Here is a 21,595-nt window from a genome sequence, read left to right as displayed (position 1 = left end):
GATGCCTCTGTTTTCCCATGTTGGGACAGTGTTAGGTGGTTGGGTCATAGGCATATGTGTTGGGAGGCCTTGTTGCCCTGTCTACAGATAGCAATTTGGCACAATAACCTAGGCGGGAATTATTTGTGCCAGCAAACGTCTCTCGAGTTGCGGCACACTATTGTTTGTGATTTGGGGGAGTTGGTGAGGCTTTGGCCTGAATGTGTGATAGTGTGGTCCGACATTATTACCATGAATAAATTGGTGGCCAGGCGAGTTTTGGACATGGAACGATTGGTGGTGCATCAACCCTTAATCAGGGTCCAAGATGCCCATCTTTTTTCGCAGGGATGGGGTTCACCTCACGGAGAAGGGAAATTTTTTGTTTATTGAGAGTATTTGTTCAGTGTTGGGAGGTTTAACGAGTTGGGTAGTATGGTGGCGATCCTGTTTCCCTTATCGGAAGCATGCGTGGCAGGAAGGAACAGCAGTCTATAAAGTGTCCATCTTGCTGCAGTATGTGCGGTGTGCCCCCCTTCAATGCACTGGTTAGGCTGATTTCACCCTACTGTGGTTAATGGCACCTCTCGACAGAGTGGGACCAAATAGTGCATTGGTATGGGGGTTGGATACCGCTTCACTTGCTAAAAAGGGATAGTTGGCCCTTGCAAGTATTTATATCACTCTTAAGGGTTAAATTTACTAAGATCCGAGTTTGTCTCTATTTGCATTTTTGGGTGATAATATAACTTTTTTACAAATCGGGAATTTACTATCATTAAAGTCAGGTGATTTCTTCATTTCTCTGGCTGAAATCGGGTGGTTTAATGCCACAAATTCGTCCATTTTGAACAATAGAAATTATATCACCATCGGCTCAATTCGGAAGTACTTTTCACTTATTTCACACAAATCGTGAATTTACCATTATTCGTTTTGCTAAAGTTGCCCATTTTACACTCAAATAGGGGACTCAATAGAAGTTTTAAATGCACCACTTCCTGAGCTGCAAGTTGCCATCGAACATACTCAAACCAGTGTGATTTGTTTATGTTTCTGAATGGCAAGTGTGCTGTAAGGGTTAATTTTAAAAAGAAATTACGTGAAGTTCCCCCCCCACAAAAGGCTAACCAGCCCCGGACTTGCCAGCCTGTCCTGGTACCTAAAATGACGGGAAACAAAACGTATAGGGTTCCACCGTAAATTAGGTAACAGCACCTGGCTGCAGGTCCAGTCCTGGATTTAATTATGGGGGGGAAAAATTATGTAGGGGTCCCCCTATAATTAAAACCAGCATCGGACCCTTTCTAGTGGGGGGCTGATTCCACAGCCAGGGGAGCCCTTTCACCAGGCCACCCAGCTGCAGCATCAGTCCTGACCGCTAGTCAGCCCAGGCCAGGGATCCCTGGGGAGTTGGGGACCCCCCCAATAAAGGGGTCTCCCTCTCCAGGGCACCCCTGGTCTAGGCTGAAAAACTGGAAAAATGGGGACCAAATCGAATCTTAGTATATTTACCCCTTACACTTGTATTGCGATAGTTGGGACTTTCAGTGAGTGTTTACATCTTTTGCCTAAGTCAAGTGAGCATCAGGTCATTTGCCATTCTTTCCTCTGCCACCATACTCATTATGGTAAAATAAATAAAGCTGACCATTATTTTTGAATCGCATTATTTTTAGTTAAGTTCTTTGGGTAATAAGTTTATGGGTTTCACATATTATCTGCCGATAGGGAGTTTATACATTTCTGTCTTTTTTAAAACCTGGAAAATTTTCTATGTAGGATGATTCACTGTTTTCCTCATTTTATTACTAAACAACCTCCATGCCAAAAAAAAGCCTGGCATGATAATCTGCCTTAGAAACTTGTGCAAGTGGAATAAAAAAAGATAATGAGACCTGACTCAAGTACTACTGTGCAGTAAATCTCTCACATTCTCTATATTATTAGCAAAACCTGATGTCTCCAACGTAATGACACCATATGGCCATTAGAACTTCGCAAGGAATAGGACCTGCACATAAGCCATTAATGTGACTGATTTTTATCAGCTATTATTTCCTGTACGTAGAACTGATTAAAGGTGTATCTACTCTAGGGCCTGATTCAGAGATTTTCGTCTTTGTACACAGCATTTGTGCTAATATATGCAAAAGTCAGTGGAGCCGTCTTAAGAAAAAAGATGCCCGCTGCCTGCTTTTCTGATCCGATGGCTGCATCCAAAGATGCAGCTTTGCATCAACTGTGTGAACATCGGTAAACCTCAGATTAGTCAGGATGTCTGGCAAAATCATGTTGCTGGGGCCAGTGAAGCTACATCCAAGGATGCAGCACTGGCTTTGGCACACCCAGAAAAATGGGGCTGAAGCGCCCCACCCTGATGTCAGGTATAAAACACAGAGCCCAACCTGATGTCTAGTATAAAACACAGAGCCCCACCCTGATGTCAGGTATAAAACACAGAGCCCTCTCTGATGTCAGGCATAACACACAGAGCCCTACCCTGATGTCAGGTATAACACACAGAGCCCCACACTGATGTCAGGTATAACACACAGAGCCCTCTCTGATGTCAGGTATAACACACAGAGCCCCACCCTGATGTCAGGTATAACACACAGAGCCCCACACTGATGTCAGGTATAACACACAGAGCCCCACCCTAATGTCAGGTATAACACACAGAGCCCTTTCTGATGTCAGGTATAACACACAGAACCCTACCCTGATGTCAAGTATAACACACAGAGCCCCACACTGATGTCAGGTAAAAAACACAGAGCCCACTCTGATGTCAGATATAAAACACAGAGCCCACCCTGATGTCAGGTATAAAACACAAAGCCCAACCTGATGTCAGGTATAAAACACAGAGCCCACCCTGATATCAGGTATAAAACACAGAGCCCTCTCTGATGTTAGGTATAAAATACAGAACCCTCCCTGATGTCAGGTATAAAACGCACAGTCCACTCTGATGTCAGGTATAATGTCGGATATAAAACACAGAGCCCCACCCTGATGTCAGGTATAAAACACAGAACCTACCCTCATCTCAGGTATAAAACACAGAATCCACCTTGTCAGGTATAAAACACAGAGCCCCACCCTGATGTCAGGTATAAAACACAGAACCCTCCCTGAAATCAGGTATAAAACACAGAGCCCACCCTGATGTCAGGTATAAAACAAAAAGCCCAACCTGATATCAGGTATAAAACACAGAGCCCACCCTGATGTCAGGTATAAAACACAGAGCCCCACCCTGATGTCAGGTATAAAACACAGAACCCTCCCTGATGTCAGGTATAAAACAAGGAGCCCCACCTTGATGTCAGGTATAAAACACAGAGCCCACCCTGATGTCAGGTATAAAACACAGAGCCCTCTCTGATGTCAGGTGTAAAACAAAAAGCTCAACCGGATATCAGGTATAAAACACAGAGCCCCACCCTGATGTCAGGTATAAAACACAGAACCCTCCCTGATGTCAGGTATAAAACACAGAGCCCCACCTTGATGTCAGGTATAAAACAAGGAGCCCCACCTTGATGTCAGGTATAAAACACAGAGCCCACCCTGATGTCAGGTATAAAACACAGAGCCCTCTCTGATGTCAGGTGTAAAACAAAAAGCTCAACCGGATATCAGGTATAAAACACAGAGCCCCACCCTGATGTCAGGTATAAAACACAGAACCCTCCCTGATGTCAGGTATAAAACACAGAGCCCCACCTTGATGTCAGGTATAAAACACAGAGCCCACCCTGATGTCAGGTATAAAACACAGAGCCCTCTCTGATGTCAGGTGTAAAACAAAAAGCTCAACCGGATATCAGGTATAAAACACAGAATCCACCCTGATGCAGTGGCGTAACTAGGGCAGGGCGAGCGGGGTGCGTGCCCTGGGCGCCGTTGGACCGGTGGCGCGGGGGGGCGCCGCCGGCCACGGTACCGACCCGCCCGCCCTAGTTAGTCAGTGTAGCGCCGACCGCAATGAGTGCGGTCAGCGCTATACATTTACACAGGACCGGCGCTAGGCTTCCAGCGCCGGTCCTGTGCTGCACTCCTGAACCCGTTCCCTCCCCCTGAGCACTTGCCCAATAGCGCCAGGAGGCGGGCTCAGGCTGTGCATAACACACGCATCGCCGCCAGCGCTGGCGGCGATGCGTGTGTTAAACAGCAGCCAATGAGAGTCAGATAGACTCCCATTGACTGCTGCAGCACCCACTGCAAGAGCCGGACTTCCATCCGGCTCCTGCAGTGGGTAATGGGACTGACGTCATGACGTCTGTCCCATAATGCTGAGCGCGCCAGCCCGGGCGGGAGCGGCGTTGCGACCACGACCAGGAGCAGAAATTCAGGTAAGTATATTTATATATATATATATATATATTATTTTTTTTTAAACCTATCTGCACAACGGGGGAGGGGGGTGGCTACTACTGGGGGGACCTCTACTGGGGGGACCTCTACTGGGGGAGGGGTGGCTACTACTGGGGGGACCTCTACTGGGGGAGGGGTGGCTACTACTGGGGGGACCTCTACTGGGGAGGGGTGGCTACTACTTGGGGGACCTCTACTGGGGAAGGGGTGGCTACTACTGGGGGCGCCATTGGGAGGACCTACTCTACTGGGGACTACTACTTGGGGGGGAACTACCATTATAAAAGGGGCCTACTACAAGAGGCACTGCACTCGGGGGACCACTACTGGGGGCAATAATAGGAAGGGCCACTACAGGGGGCACTGGATAGGGGGGATCACTACAGGGTGCCTGCATAAGGGGACCACTACTGGGAAAACTGCATGGGGGGGGACTACTGCTGGGTACACTATATAAAGGGCACTGCATAGGGGGGCGGACTACTACTGGGGGCACCATATAAAGGGCACTGTATAAGGGGATACCGCTACTGGAAGCACTGCATTGTGGGGACTGCTACTGGGGGCACTGCATAAGGTTGAACACTACGTGGGGCACTGCATTTGGGGGGGCAACTACTGGGGGTACTGAGTAAGGGGAACTAATTGGGGGCTGTATAAGGGGGACCACTACTGGGGATACTGTATAAGGGGCACTACTATGGGCCTGCATAAGAGGGACCACAACTGCATACTGGGGGTACTGTATAAGGGGTACTACTGGGGTTAAGGTGCATATGGATAGGAATGTTCAGCATGAAAATAAAGGGGTGTGTCATGTTGACACGCCGCATTTTTAAGTGACCACGCCCATTTTTTTCCACGCGCGCCTTTGGAGGGCGCACAGCGCGGGATGTTTGGGTGGGGGGTGGGGGGCTCCCTTTTGAAATTTGCCCTGCTCTCCAAATACCCTAGTTACACCACTGCCCTGATGTCAGGTATAAAACACAGAGCCCACCCTGATGTCAGGTATAAAACAAAAAGCCCAACCTGATATCAGGTATTAAACACAGAGCCCACCCTGATGTACAGGTATAAAACACAGAACACTCCCTGATGTCAGGCATAAAATACAGAGGGTCTCATTCAGACCCGCTCACTAGCACTTGAGCGCTCGCAAGCAGGTCGATGTTGTCTCTGCGGCCGCTGCGCGTGCGCAAGCCCCGGAGCGAGAGAGAAATTCTCTCGCTCCGAGGCTCACTACATAAGGGGCGGCTGTCAATGGTGATCGACAGCTCGTCCTGTTTTGTAGGCGTGGCGGGGGGGGGGTGGCTCCACAAACGGAGGCGTTCCCAGAAGATACCCTTCCGTTTGTGGGCGGCCCCACTGACATCACCAGTGATGTCAGTGGGAGAACTTCCGGCTCTATTAGAGCCGGAAGCTCTCTGGGGCTTGCAAGCAGACGAGACCCTACCACAAGTGTCTTGTTGCAAGCCCCGATGGTCGCGATGGTCTTGACCATCGCGACCATCAACCTGGCCACTCGCTAAAGCTGTGGGTGGCCACCCACAGCCTAGTGAGCGGCCAGGAGGCCGGCTCTGTCCATAGAAGCGGCCGCCCTCATTCAGAGCGATCGCTTGCATTTTGCGAGCAGCTCTGAATGAGGTCCAGAGTCTACTCTGATGTCAAGTATAAAACACAGAGCCCACTCTGATGTCAGGTATAAAACACAGAGTCCACTCTGATGTCAGGAATAAAACACAGAGCCCACTCTGATGTCAGGTATAAAACACAGAGACCACTCTGATGTCAGCTATAAAACACAGAGTCCACTCTGATGTCAGGTATAAAACACAGAGCCCACTCTGATGTCAGGAATAAAACACAGAGCCCACTATGATGTCAGGTATAAAACACAGAGACCACTCTGATATCAGGTATAAAACACAGAGCCCACTCTGATGTCAGCTATAAAACACAATGGGCCTGATTCAGACCCGCATGCGAGCGCTGAGCGCTCGCAAGCAGGTCGATGTTGGCCGAGTGCGCATGCGCACGACAGAGGCGGCTCCGTCGTGCGCATGCGCGAGACCCGGATAGCGACGGGCAAGCCCCCGCTCCAGGTCTCGCTACAAAGGGGGCATGCTGTCGATGTTGAGTGACAGCACGCCCCCTTTGGTGGGCGGGTCGGGGGCGTGGCTGCCCAGACGGAGGCATTCCCATGGGAACGCCTACCGTCTAGGGCCGGCCCCACTGACATCACAAGTGATGTCGGTGGGAGTGCTTTTGGCTCTGTCAGAGCCAACAGCACTCCAGGGCTTGCAGCCACGAGACCCTACCACAAGGGTCTCGTCGCAAGCCCGATGGTCGCGATGGTCTAGACCATCGCGACCATCTTTTTGGCTACCCACGGCTATGCGAGCAGACAGGAGGCCGCTCTATAAAAGGAGAAGGACGGCCCTGATTCAGAGCAAGCGCTCTGTCAGAGTGTCCGGCTCTGAATCAGGGCCAGAGCCCACTATGATGTCAGGTATAAAACACAGAGACCACTCTGATATCAGGTATAAAACACAGAGCCCACTCTGATGTCAGGTATAAAACACAGAGACCACTCTGATGTCAGCTATAAAACACAGAGTCCACTCTGATGTCAGGTATAAAACACAGAGCCCACTCTGATGTCAGGAATAAAACACAGAGCCCACTATGATGTCAGGTATAAAACACAGAGACCACTCTGATATCAGGTATAAAACACAGAGCCCACTCTGATGTCAGCTATAAAACACAATGGGCCTGATTCAGACCCGCATGCGAGCGCTGCGCGCTCGCAAGCAGGTCGATGTTGGCCGAGTGCGCATGCGCACGACAGAGGCGGCTCCGTCGTGCGCATGCGCGAGACCCGGATAGCGACGGGCAAGCCCCCGCTCCAGGTCTCGCTACAAAGGGGGCATGCTGTCGATGTTGAGTGACAGCACGCCCCCTTTGGTGGGCGGGTCGGGGGCGTGGCTGCCCAGACGGAGGCATTCCCATGGGAACGCCTACCGTCTAGGGCCGGCCCCACTGACATCACAAGTGATGTCGGTGGGAGTGCTTTTGGCTCTGTCAGAGCCAACAGCACTCCAGGGCTTGCAGCCACGAGACCCTACCACAAGGGTCTCGTCGCAAGCCCGATGGTCGCGATGGTCTAGACCATCGCGACCATCTTTTTGGCTACCCACGGCTATGCGAGCAGCCAGGAGGCCGCTCTATAAAAGGAGAAGGACGGCCCTGATTCAGAGCAAGCGCTCTGTCAGAGTGTCCGGCTCTGAATCAGGGCCAGAGCCCACTATGATGTCAGGTATAAAACACAGAGACCACTCTGATATCAGGTATAAAACACAGAGCCCACTCTGATGTCATGTATAAAACACAGAGCCCACTCTGATGTCATGTATAAAACATACATAACATCAGCAGTGCACGCTAGTGCCTCCTGCTGCATTACCATAATTGCAAGGGGCGGAATTGCAAAGCTGCTCACGTGCAGCTTTGCAATTCCGTCCTAAGCTGAATCAGGCCTAGAGCCCGTTCTTGAGGCCATATACAGAGCTCCCATTCTGGTCATTATAATACAAAGCAGATCCCAATCTAAGGGCCTGGACATAAAATATATAAATATAATTATATTGCACGTACATAACACAGGCTCCAGTTTATAATTCAGACCTGGAAGTAGACAGCCTTGGGCTCCCAGCGCTACAGAAGTATAAACCATATTACTCTCTGTAAGTAAACAGCACCTGGAAAGTAACTAGCTCTTGTGGAACTACAAGTTCCAGTCTGGTGGCGTGCCACCTGATGATTGATAGAAATTGCTGAAATCTCCAGCTCCACAATAGCTCGGGTTACTAGTTGTAAAAAAGCAACAAAGTGTGCAGTAAAAACGCCAAAGTCCAAGCAACTAATACTTTAGGTTCACCCACTTTATTTATTACACCTGTTTCCCTTCTTCTGTACAGATACCGTTCACTGTAGTCTCACATATGCCTTAAATGAACCATTAGACTGAGCAGACACGATGCCCTCTTTTCTACATGCGTCACACTTTTGTGTTATACTCAACCATCCAACTTCTCCCATCAGACAGCACAAAGGGCCTGATTCAGAGCCACTCGTAAGCGGCCGCTCGTTCGTTCCGAGCGATGTTTGCCCAACTGCGCAATGCGTACGGTTCGTTATACGCATGCGCGAACCAGTCAGTGCGGTCGAAATTCATGTGCTCGCAAAATAGCGAATGCCTGATAATTTGAGTGACAGGAGTAGGCGTATGTGGGTGGTAACAGGGGAAGGTGCTCGAAAACGGGGAGTGGAGATCCGAACGCAGGCGTGCTTAAAGGTCAAAACGGGCGTTTTATGGGTGTGCATAATTAATACAGCAGCGTCATTGACCACGTCACTGGGTTATTTTATAGCCTGAACTGGCCGCAAAATTGTGGTAGCAAAAACCAACCCCAAGAATAGCGAGCAGCTCATACCCTGGTCGATGTACTCGATTAATCTAATAAATAGCGGACATGACGTAGGATGCGAGCGGCCAGGGGGCATATTTTTTCAAAAAACGACCGCAAGTTTTGTTCGCTTGTTCAGACCTAGAGGAGTGAACAGACCGCAAAGAGCGAACGGTTCATTTGAATAGCCACCCCTTGTTTTAGAACGAACGACCGCAAATAGCGAGTAGCTCTGAATGAGGGTCAAAGTTTTACATCCCCTGGAAATGCCGCTATCTTGATCCTCAGCTCCGTACTCTTTCCTGTTAAATTTATGCATTTGTGCAAACGCAGGCAGGTGACATCACAAAAGTGCATATTTGTCGTCATAAAAAGAACACATAAACAACAGCGTGCCACATGTGATAAGATTATCGTGGCAGTATCCAATACGCAAGTACTTAAGGAGAAAAGCCATTGTGAATAATAATACTGTATATATCTATATATAGTAATTTTCTCATGAAAGAAAGGACTTGGGTGCTTATGTAATAGGATCCAATCTGCTGCCGCTGCGGGAACTCTAGCGAGTCTTTCCGTATTTTTAAAGCGGCAATCATTTTACAGTCGAAACTCGAAACCAGCTTGGTTTTGACTTTAAAATGATTGCCGCTTTAAACATATGGGTAGACACGAAGGAGTTCCCACAGCAGCACCAGATCCCACCCTATTACATAAATAAGTAAAAGTAGAAATGATGTAGTCAGTTTTATTTTATTTATTTATGTAGATAATAATAAAGACTAATTTATGTCATTATACAAGATGACCTAATTTTATCTGATGGCTTTATGCATGGTTTCCAGCCTGGCATATCATACGGTTTATATACCTGTTATCTGATATAAAGGCGATCATAAAATGCCGCAATCTAGTTACATGCTATTTTATGTGCGGTCTGGACTTTAGTAAATCTTTTGATTTCCAAACTGCAGAAAAAGGGCCTCATTCACAGATGGACGCAATGTGGATATTGGACGCAGTGGAGTGTTCTTTCTGCCACTCTGCATGTCTCAAAACCGCACTGCGTACGTGCGGTAATGAATAAGAGACAGCGGGCGCAGAGAACATTTCTTCGAAAGTGAGTGTCAGTTAGTGTTTGGGGGAGGCAACGGGGGGGGGGGGGGAATTTAGAAAAACGCAGGCATGTCGGGGACCGTTTCCAGGGCGTTCTCTAGTGAGCCTGTGAGAATTTGTTTGCAGCTGCTGAGGCCGCGGCATCTTAGGCGTGCCGCTCTGCTTGCGACAGCATAGGCTTACTGGGAGGTTCCATGTGCAGCTGATGTTTCCAGTTTTGTATGTGAGCCAGAGCTAGATTAATGGCAAGGCGTCAGAGGTGGTCGCCTCAGGGTCCCCACACATAGGGGGCCCCCCACATACTGTCTCCACAATCAGAACACCGCAGACTCACATGCCTGCCTGAACCTTTGAACAAGAACTGGTGACAGCGGTCACGTCACTTGGAGAGTGATAAAATGCGTGGAATTAAAGGGGCCCATTGATCAACATGTTTTATCATACACAACGAGGTTTAAAACTCGTTGTGTATGATAAATGGCGCTAAAGCCGATCAGCTCTCAACTGTAAAGACAGTTAGGAGCTGATTGGCTGGAGAACCATTACCATATGCAACGAGTTTGTAAAACTTGTTGAGTATGATAAAACTCAATAAATGAGCCCCACAGTACCAACCAATCAGCTCCTAACTGTCACTTTACAGGCTGTGTTTGAAAAATGTCAGGAGCTGATTGGTTGGTACTTTATCTACATCCACTTTATCTCTCCAAGGCTTAGTACATAGACCCCTGTTTCTCTGCACCGCTGGACTGTAGCCAGCGGCAGCCACACAACATCTGTGAGCTGACCGCGGCCTGGAGCAAAGAACAGCTCTCCCGCTTGGTACTGCAGAGCCAAAACGGGAAGCCACAGCCAGAATCACCAGTTGCATTGTTGTTGAGAGGGTATGTACCAAATCACATAGAACTCATACATCAGATTTACCTTGGTACGCTCCCTCATCCGAGTCCTTTTGTTTGTGTACCATAGTGTATGTTTGTTTATCTCACTATACTGACATATTGAGCTAGCTCTGAGACTTCATATATTCTATCCATTGTATGGTTTAACAGAATTATTTGAACCATATCTGCCATTGTTATCTCTCATCTTTAATGACTGCAACTTACATACGATACAATATATTGAACACTGATTTTAAAAGATGACATGTTTCTGTCCCTATATATCTATATATATATATATATATATTAGGGGTGTGCACCGGCCACTTTTCGTGTTTTGTGTTTTGGTTTTGGATCTGGATCTTTCTTCGTGTTTTGGATCTGGATTGGTTTTGCCAAAACCACCCTTCCGTGTTTTGGGTTCTGGGTTTTGTGTTTTGGATCTGTATTTTTTTTTAAAAAAGCATAAAAACAGCTAAAATCACAGAATTTGTAGGTTTTTCTGCTCCTATGCTATTATTAACCTCAATAACCTTAATTTCCACTCATTTCCAGTCTATTCTGAACACCTCACACCTCACAATAGTGTTTTTATGTCCAAAACGTTGCACCGAGGTAGCTGGATGACTATGCTAAGCGACACGAGTGGGCGGCACAAACACGTGACCCATCTAGGCGTGAAACTGCAGTGGCAGACAGGATGGCAGTTTGAAAAACTAGGCCCCAAACTGTACATAATGCAAAGAAAAAAAAGAGGTGCAAGATGGAATTGTCCTTGGGCCCTCCCACCCACCCTTATGTTGTATAAACAGGACATGCACACTTTAACAAACCAATCATTTCAGCGCCAGGGTCTGCCACACAACTGTGGCTGAAATGATTGGTTCGTTTGGGCCCCCACAAAACAAGCTGGCAATTAATGTGTCCCTGCACAAACTGGCTCTATGGAGGCAAGATGTCATCCTCATCCTCCTCATCCACCGATTCCTCACCCTCTTCAGTGTGTACATCCTCATCCTCACAAAGTATTAACTCGTCCCCACTTGAATCCACCACCACAGGTCCCTCTGTACCTTCTGGAGGCTGGTCTCCCTGGAAGAGCTGATAATTCATTTTGATGAACATCATCTTCTCCACATTCTGTGGAAGCAACCTCCTACGCCTTTCGCTGACAAGGTTCCCGGCTGCACTAAACACTCTTTCGGAGTACACACTGGAGGGGGGGCAACTCAGGTAAAATAGAGCCAGTTTGTACAGGGGCCTCCAAATTGCCACTTTTTCCTGCCAGTACAGGTATGGACTGTCTGCCATGCCTACTTGGATGCTGTCACCTATGTAATCCTCCACCATTCTGTCAATGGTGACAGTATCATATGCAGTGACAGTAGACATGTCAGAAATTGTTGCCAGGTCCTTCAGTCCGGACCAGATGTCCAAACTTGGTCCTGCCTGTCCTGCATCACCGCCAGCGGGTTGCTTAGGATACCTAAGTTTTTTCCTGGCAGCCCCAGTTGCAGGAGAAAATGAAGAAGGAGCTGTTGACGTGTCACGTTCCGCTTCAGCTGACAGTGTGTTCACCAGCAGGTCTTTGCACCTCTGCAGGCTTGTGTCGGCCGGAAAGAGAGACACCACATAGGCTTTAAACCTAGGATCGAGCACGGTGGCCAAAATGTAGTGGTCTGATTTCAACAGATTGACCACCCTGGAATCCTGGCAAAGCGAATGAAGGGCTTCATCCACAAGTCCCACATGCCGAGCGGAATCGCTCCGTCTTAGCTCCTCCTTCACTTTCTCCAGCTGCTTCTGCAAAAGCCTGATGAGGGGAATGACCTGACTCAAGCTGGCAGTGTCTGAACTGACTTCACGTGTGGCAAGTTCGAAGGGCTGGAGAACCTTGCACAACACGGAAATCATTCTCCACTGCGCTTGAGTCAGGTGCATACCCCCTCCTTTGCCTATGTCATAGGTGGATGTATAGGCTTGTATGGCCTTTTGCTGCTCCTCCATCCTCTGAAGCATATAGAGGGTTGAGTTCCACCGTGTCACAACCTCTTGCTTCAGGTGATGGCGGGGCAGGTTCAAGAGTGTTTGCTGGCGCTCCAGTCTTCGGCACGCAGTCGCTGAATGGCGAAAGTGGCCAGAAATTTTTCGGGCCACCCAAAGCGTCTCCTGCACGCCCCTGTCGCTTTTCAGAAAATTCTGCACCACCAAGTTTATTGTGTGAGCAAAACATGGGACGTGCTGGAATTTGCCCAGATGTAATGCCCGCACAATATTGGTGGCGTTGTCAGATATCACAAATCCCCAGGAGAGTCTAAGTGGGGTAAGCCACTGGGCGATGATTTCCCTCAGTTTCTCTAAGAGGTTGTCGGCGGTGTGCCTCTTACTGAAACCGGTGATACACAGCGTAGCCTGCCTTGTAACGAGCTGGCGTTTCTGAGATGCTGCTACTGGTGACGCTGCTGCTGTTGCTGCGTAAGGTGATACATCTACCCAGTGGGCTGTCACAGTCATATAGTCCTTAGTCTGCCCTGTTCCACTTGTCCACATGTCCGTGGTTAAGTGGACATTGTGTACAACGGCATTTTTCAGGACACTGAGGACACTTTTTCTGACGTTTCTGTACAGTCTCGGTATCGCCTGCCTAGTGAAGTGGAATCTAGACGGGATTTGGAACCGGGGACACACTACCTCCATCAATTGTCTAAATCCCACTGCACTAATGGCGGATACCGGACGCACGTCTAACACCAACATAGCAGTCAAGGCCTCAGTTATACGTTTTGCTTCAGGATGACTGCTGTCGTACTTCATCCTCCTCGCTAAGGACTGTTGGAGGGTCAATTGTTTAGTAAAAGTAGTGGTGTTCCTACTTCCTCTCTGGGATGATGAACGACTCCCAGCAGCAGCAACAGCAGCAGCGGCAGCAGTAGGCGTAGCAATGCAGGATCCTCCAGAGGAATCCCGGATAGGAGAGTCAGTCATGCCAGTGACATGGCCTGCAGGACTACTTCCGATCCTGACTAAGGAGGAAATTGACGAGGAGGGAGTTGACGGTGTGGTTTGCAGGCGCTTGGATACAACAGGACAACGGGATTTAGGTGTCCCTGGACTGCTTACGGTCTTAGCCAAAGTTTCTGAACTTGACAGTAACTTTTTATGAACGCGCTGCAGGTGCCGTATAAGGGAGGATGTTCCTAGGTGGTTGACGTCCCTACCCCTACTTATTTCACCTTTACATATGGTACATATGGCAAGACAGTTGTTGTCCGGATTTGGATAGAAATATTGCCAGACCAAAGAGGTGGAATGTTTGGTCTTCTGCCCAGGCATGACCGTGATGGGCTTTTTCATCCCACGGACAACAACTGTCTCCCCCGGAGCCTGATTTAAACAAACCACATCACCATCAGAATCCTCCTCGCCAACTTCCTCCTCAGCGCCAGCTACACCAGTATCCTCATCCTGTTGTACTTCAACAGTGACATCTTCAATTTGCATATCAGCAAGTGGACTGTGGGTGCTCCTTTCAGCACTTGCAGGGGGCATGCAAATGGTGGAAAGAGCCACCTCTTCCCGTCCAGTGCTGGGAAGGTCAGGCATCGCAACCACCACCACACTTGGACTCTCCTTGGGGATTTGTGATATCTTCTTAGAAAGCACAGTTCTTCGCTGTGCTTTTGCCAGCTTAACTCTTTTGATTTTTTTAGTGGGAGGAGGGCTTCCATCGTCATGTGAAGCTGAACCACTAGTCATGAACATACTAGGGATCGACCTTAGCCGTTCCTTGCCACTCCGTGTCGTAAATGGCATATTGGCAAGTTTACGTTTCTCTTCAGCTGATTTAAATGTCTTTTTCAAGGTCATTTTCCTGAACTTTGCCATTTGGGATTGTATGTGCCCTCTACTATGACATTGGGCATCGGCCTTGGCAGACGACGTTGATGGCATGTTATCGTCTATGTCATGACTAGTGGCAGCAGCTTCAGCACTAGGAGGAAGTGGTTCTTGATCTTTCTCTATTTTATTTTTATCGGAGAAAGTTTGGTCCTCCATTTATGTTATATCGATTTGATATATACGTGCGGCTAAACACAGAAAATAATTTTTTTTTTGGTTTGGACTGGAGTGTACTTTGTGGGTTACAGCACCCTTTAACGGTCAAGCCAGCCGGCCCTTTACTTATGACACAGGCGCACTCTTGGCACTACTTTGTTGATGCACGTGCGGCTACTGCGCACACAATTCACAAACACAGAAAATAATTTTTTTTTGGTTTGGCCTGGAGTGTACTTTCGGGGGTTACAGCACCCTTTAACGGTCAAGCCAGCCGGCCCTTTACTTATGACACAGGCGCACTCTTGGCACTACTTTGTTGATGCACGTGCGGCTACTGCGCACACAATTCACAAACACAGAAAATAATTTTTTTTTGGTTTGGACTGGAGTGTACTTTCGGGGGTTACAGCACCCTTTAACGGTCAAGCCAGCCGGCCCTTTACTTATGACACAGGCGCACGCTTGGCACTACTTTGTTGATGCACGTGTGGCTACTGCGCACACAATTCACAAACACAGAAAATAATTTTTTTTTTGGTTTGGACTGGAGTGTACTTTCGGGGGTTACAGCACCCTTAACGGTCAAGCCAGCCGGCCCTTTACTTATGACACAGGCGCACGCTTGGCACTACTTTGTTGATGCACGTGCGGCTACTGCGCACACAATTCACAAACACAGAAAATAATTTTTTTTTTGGTTTGGACTGGAGTGTACTCTCGGGGGTTACAGCACCCTTAACGGTCAAGCCAGCCGGCCCTTTACTTATGACACAGGCGCACGCTTGGCACTACTTTGTTGATGCACGTGTGGCTACTGCGCACACAATTCACAAACACAGAAAATAATTTTTTTTTTGGTTTGGACTGGAGTGTACTTTCGGGGGTTACAGCACCCTTAACGGTCAAGCCAGCCGGCCCTTTACTTATGACACAGGCGCACGCTTGGCACTACTTTGTTGATGCACGTGCGGCTACTGCGCACACAATTCACAAACACAGAAAATAATTTTTTTTTTGTTTGGACTGGAGTGTACTTTCGGGGGTTACAGCACCCTTAACGGTCAAGCCAGCCGGCCCTTTACTTATGACACAGGCGCACGCTTGGCACTACTTTGTTGATGCACGTGTGGCTACTGCGCACACAATTCACAAACACAGAAAATAATTTTTTTTTTGGTTTGGACTGGAGTGTACTTTCGGGGGTTACAGCACCCTTAACGGTCAAGCCAGCCGGCCCTTTACTTATGACACAGGCGCACGCTTGGCACTACTTTGTTGATGCACGTGCGGCTACTGCGCACACAATTCACAAACACAGAAAATAATTTTTTTTTGGTTTGGACTGGAGTGTACTTTGGGGGTTACAGCACCCTTTAACGGTCAAGCCAGCCGGCCCTTTACTTATGACACAGGCGCACGCTTGACACTACTTTGTTGATGCACGTGCGGCTACTGCGCACACAATTCACAAACACAGAAAATAATTTTTTTTTTGGTTTGGACTGGAGTGTACTTTCGGGGGTTACAGCACCCTTAACGGTCAAGCCAGCCGGCCCTTTACTTATGACACAGGCGCACGCTTGGCACTACTTTGTTGATGCACGTGCGGCTACTGCGCACACAATTCACAAACACAGAAAATAATTTTTTTTTTGGTTTGGACTGGAGTGTACTTTCGGGGGTTACAGCACCCTTAACGGTCAAGCCAGCCGGCCCTTTACTTATGACACAGGCGCACGCTTGGCACTACTTTGTTGATGCACGTGCGGCTACTGCGCACACAATTCACAAACACAGAAAATAATTTTTTTTTTGGTTTGGACTGGAGTGTACTTTCGGGGGTTACAGCACCCTTAACGGTCAAGCCAGCCGGCCCTTTACTTATGACACAGGCGCACTCTTGGCACTACTTTGTTGATGCACGTGCGGCTACTGCGCACACAATTCACAAACACAGAAAATAATTTTTTTTTGGTTAGGACTGGAGTGTACTTTCGGGGGTTACAGCACCCTTTAACGGTCAAGCCAGCCGGCCCTTTACTTATGACACAGGCGCACGCTTGGCACTACTTTGTTGATGCACGTGCGGCTACTGCGCACACAATTCACAAACACAGAAAATAATTTTTTTTTTGGTTTGGACTGGAGTGTACTTTCGGGGGTTACAGCACCCTTAACGGTCAAGCCAGCCGGCCCTTTACTTATGACACAGGCGCACGCTTGGCACTACTTTGTTGATGCACGTGCGGCTACTGCGCACACAATTCACAAACACAGAAAATAATTTTTTTTTTGGTTTGGACTGGAGTGTACTTTGGGGGTTACAGCACCCTTTAACGGTCAAGCCAGCCGGCCCTTTACTTATGACACAGGCGCACGCTTGGCACTACTTTGTTGATGCACGTGCGACTACTGCGCACACAATTCACAAACACAGAAAATAATATTTTTTTTGGTTTGGACTGGAGTGTACTTTCGGGGGTTACAGCACCCTTAACGGTCAAGCCAGCCGGCCCTTTACTTATGACACAGGCGCACGCTTGGCACTACTTTGTTGATGCACGTGCGGCTACTGCGCACACAATTCACAAACACAGAAAATAATTTTTTTTTTGGTTTGGACTGGAGTGTACTTTCGGGGGTTACAGCACCCTTAACGGTCAAGCCAGCCGGCCCTTTACTTATGACACAGGCGCACGCTTGGCACTACTTTGTTGATGCACGTGCGGCTACTGCGCACACAATTCACAAACACAGAAAATAATTTTTTTTTTGGTTTGGACTGGAGTGTACTTTCGGGGGTTACAGCACCCTTAACGGTCAAGCCAGCCGGCCCTTTACTTATGACACAGGCGCACGCTTGGCACTACTTTGTTGATGCACGTGCGGCTACTGCGCACACAATTCACAAACACAGAAAATATATTATTTTTTTAGCACTTGGGGGGAGCACCCCTGATGGACAGAGCACCCCCTGGACAACACTACAGCACTCCTTTAGGACTGGGACACTGCACAGGACTTTGGAGTGGACACAGCCCCTATGGAGAACTGACTGCACAACACAGTCCAGCCAGCCCCTATGGACTTTGAAGTAGTGGACACAGCCCCTATTAACAACAGCAGCACAGCACAACACAGCCAGCCCCTATGGACTTTGAAGTAGTGGACAACAGCAGCACTGCACTACACTACACTACACAGCCCTAACTCCCACCCTCCCTCTTCACTGACCACAGCCGAGTGAGAAAATGGCGCCGACGTGTGTACCTTATATAGGATCCAAAACCCGCGAGACTCGGAAGGCGGGAAGATGACGTTTTGCCTCGATTTCAGATCCGAGTCAGGCGGGAAAAGTCGAGCCTGACTCGGATCGGACTCGGATCGGGGGGGCTCGGGGGGGTTCGGATTTCAGAAATCCGAACCCGCTCACCCCTAATATATATATATATATATATATATATATATATATATATATAATTTGATAGAGGCCCCCACAAGTTGCCCAGGGCAGAGCCAGATTTAGACCTCATGGGGCCCTAGGCAAGATACCAGTTTGGGGCCCCCCTCTCTCAAACACATAGAGAGAGAGAGGGTCTAGGTGCCCCCACAGGGAAAAAAATAAACACATATTGGCCCCCATATAAAAAATAAACAAATCGGTCCCTACAGAAAACAATAAAACACAATGGGTCCCGCAGTTAGCACTAGTTAGCAATAGTAGTACATAAGGAGAAACTACTCCATATAGTTGATTAATCCTTATTTACTAATAATGCTACTAAGACCTTGGGGGGGGAGGACAAGGAAGGTGGGAGGGAGACAGGGAAGGCTGGCAGAGCTAGGAGGGAGACAGGAAAGGCTGGCAGAGCTAGGAGGGAGACAGGGAAGGCTGGCAGAGCTAGAATGGAGACAGGAAAGGCTGGCAGAGCTAGGAGGGAGACCGGGAAGGCTGGCAGAGTTAGGAGGGAGACAGGGAAGGCTGGCAGAGCTAGGAGGGAGACAGAGAAGGCTGGCAGAGCTAGGAGGGAGACAAGGAAGGCTGGCAGAGCTAGGAGGGAGATAGGAAAGGCTGGCAGAGCTAGGAGGGAGACAGCAAAGGCTGGCAGAGCTAGGAGGGAGACAGGAAAGGCTGGCAGAGCTAGGAGGGAGACAAGGAAGGCTGGCAGAGCTAGGAGGGAGACAGGAAAGGCTGGCAGAGCTAGGAGGGAGACAGGAAAGGTTGGCAGAGCTAGGAGGGAGACAGAGAAGGCTGGCAGAGCTAGGAGGGAGACAGGAAAGGCTGGCAGAGCTAGGAGGGAGACAAGGAAGGCTGGCAGGACTAGGAGGGAGACAGGAAAGGCTGGCAGAGCTAGGAGGGAGACAGGGAAGGCTGGCAGAGCTAGGAGGGAAACAGGGAAGGGTGGCAGGACTAGGGGGGAGACAGGGAAGGCTGGTAGGACTAGGGGGGAGAAGCACAGGGCAAGGTAGAATGGCTGGAACAGGGGGAGGGAGCAGGGCAGGGACAGCTGGCTGGACTTTGGCGGGGGGAGAACAGGGCTAGGTCAAGGATTAAGTAATCAGCAGGGTACCTGTTTTAAAATGTCTTCAACTGGCTGCGCTGGTGCAGCCAGCCAAACAGAATCAGCACCAACAGAATTTAAAATATCAAGAGAGTGGGGGACCCGGGGCTCTGGTAGTAGTGCTGCATCGTCATTTCAAATATGGCGCGTCCGCGAGCCAAACACAGCTTGCGGACCACCAGCCAATCAGGAGCGGCTGCTACGGGTTGGCCGCCGGTCCGCTAGCTCAGGCTTGCTCACGGCCGGCACCATAAATGACATGCAGCCTGCATTGTATTTCAAATCTACGTGGCTGCCAGTGCAGCACCACTGCACCCGGGACCCCTTCTTTCCCCTGTCTCCGGGCCCGGTACTCGAGGCCTGCCAGTTCCCCCCTGATGTCGGCCCTGTGCGCAGGCGGCACACTGACACAGGGGCGGATTGGGATCGAAAACCAGCCCAGGAAATTTATAGTAATAGCCCTGATGGGGGCGGAGTCTGATAAGGGGGACACATGCACAGATAAAAAACAATGCACAAGAAAAAAAGAAAAAAACACATTAGCTCCCATAGAAAAACAAACAAACAAACAAACACACTGACCACCGACAGGAAGAAAAAAACACATTAGCCCCCACAAGTAAATAATAAAACACATTAGCTCCCATAGGAAAAAAAAACAAACAAACACATTGACCACCGACAGGAAAAAAAAAACACATTAGCCCCCACAGGAAAAAAAATAAACACACATTGGCCCCCACAGGAAAAAAAATAAACACACATTGGCCCCCATATAAAAAATAAACAAATCGGTCCCTACAGAAAACAATAAAACACAATGGCTCCCGCAGTAAAGAAAAAAAACAAAAAGCACATTGACCCCTGACTTCACTGGGGCTGTGGGGTATGGTGGGTAGTGTATGTCCAGGGCCTGGAGGCTACTGTATGTCTAGGGGGCCAGAGAGTAGGGTATGATCTGGAGGCTGGGGAGGGTTACAGTATGTTCCAGAGGCAGGGATGGTAGTTAGGGTGGGTACTGTATTGTGAGGCCATGGGGTAGTCTGGTCAGTCAATCAGGGGGCAGGATAGGAGTAGTAGTAGTGCATATTAGGGGCTGGATGGGAGTAGTAGTGGGAAGTGGGAGTAGTTGTAATGTGGGCAGGTTTGGAGGAGTAGTAGTATTGTGAAGCAGGGGGCTGGCTGGTAATATTAGTAGTAGGGAACAGGGGGGCAGGTTGGGAGCAGTAGTGTGGAGGAGGGGGGCAGGTTGGGAGCAGTAGTGTGGAGCAGGGGGGCAGACTGACAGCAGTAGTGTGGAGGAAGGGGGCAGATTGGGAGCAGTAGTGTGGAGCAGGGGGGCAGGCTGAGAGCAGTAGTGTGGTGGAAGGGGGCAGGTTGGGAGCAGTAGTGTGGAGCAGGGGGCAGGTTGGGAGCAGTAGTGTGGAGGTGGGGGCAGGTTGGGAGCAGTAGTGTGGAGCAGGGGGGCAGACTGAGAGCAGTAGTGTGGAGGAAGGGGGCAGGTTGGGAGCAGTAGTGTGGAGCAGGGGGCAGGTTGGGAGCAGTAGTGTGGAGCAGAAGGCAGGTTGGGAGCAGTAGTGTGGAGGAGGGGGCAGGTTGGGAGCAGTAGTGTGGAGCAGGGGGGCAGGTTGGGAGCAGTATTGGGGATCAGGTTGGGAGCTGTAGTGTGGAGCAGTAGTGGGGGTCAGGTTGGGAGCAATAGTGTGGAGGGGAGCAGGCTGGGAGCAGTAGTGTAGAGGAGGGGTGCAGGTTGGGAGCAGTTGTGTGGAGGAGGGGAGCAGATTGGAGCAGTAGTGTGGAGCAGGGGGGCCGGTTGAGAGCGGTTGTGTGGATCAGGGGGGGTGGTTGGGAGCAGTAGTGTGGAGGAAGGGGGCAGGTTGAGAGTAGTAGTGTGGAGCAGGGGGGCAGGTTGGGAGCAGCAGTGTGGAGGACAGGGGCAGGTTGGGAGCAGTAGTGTGGAGCATGGGGGCTGTTTGGGAGCAGTAGTGTGGAGGGGAGCAGGTTGGGAGCAGTAGTGTGGAGGAGGGGGGCAGGTTGGGAGCAGTAGTGTGGCGGAGGGGGGCAGGTTGGGAGCAGTAGTGTGGAGCAGGGGGGCAGGTTGGGAGCAGTAGTGTGGAGGAGGGGGGCAGGTTGGGAGCAG

This window comes from Taudactylus pleione, unplaced genomic scaffold (assembly GCF_031769625.1).
Source record: "Taudactylus pleione unplaced genomic scaffold, aTauple2 ptg000705l, whole genome shotgun sequence".
Lineage (NCBI taxonomy): Eukaryota > Metazoa > Chordata > Amphibia > Anura > Myobatrachidae > Taudactylus > Taudactylus pleione.
The sequence above is the reverse complement of the archived record's forward strand: the minus strand, read 5'-3'. Positions refer to the sequence as shown.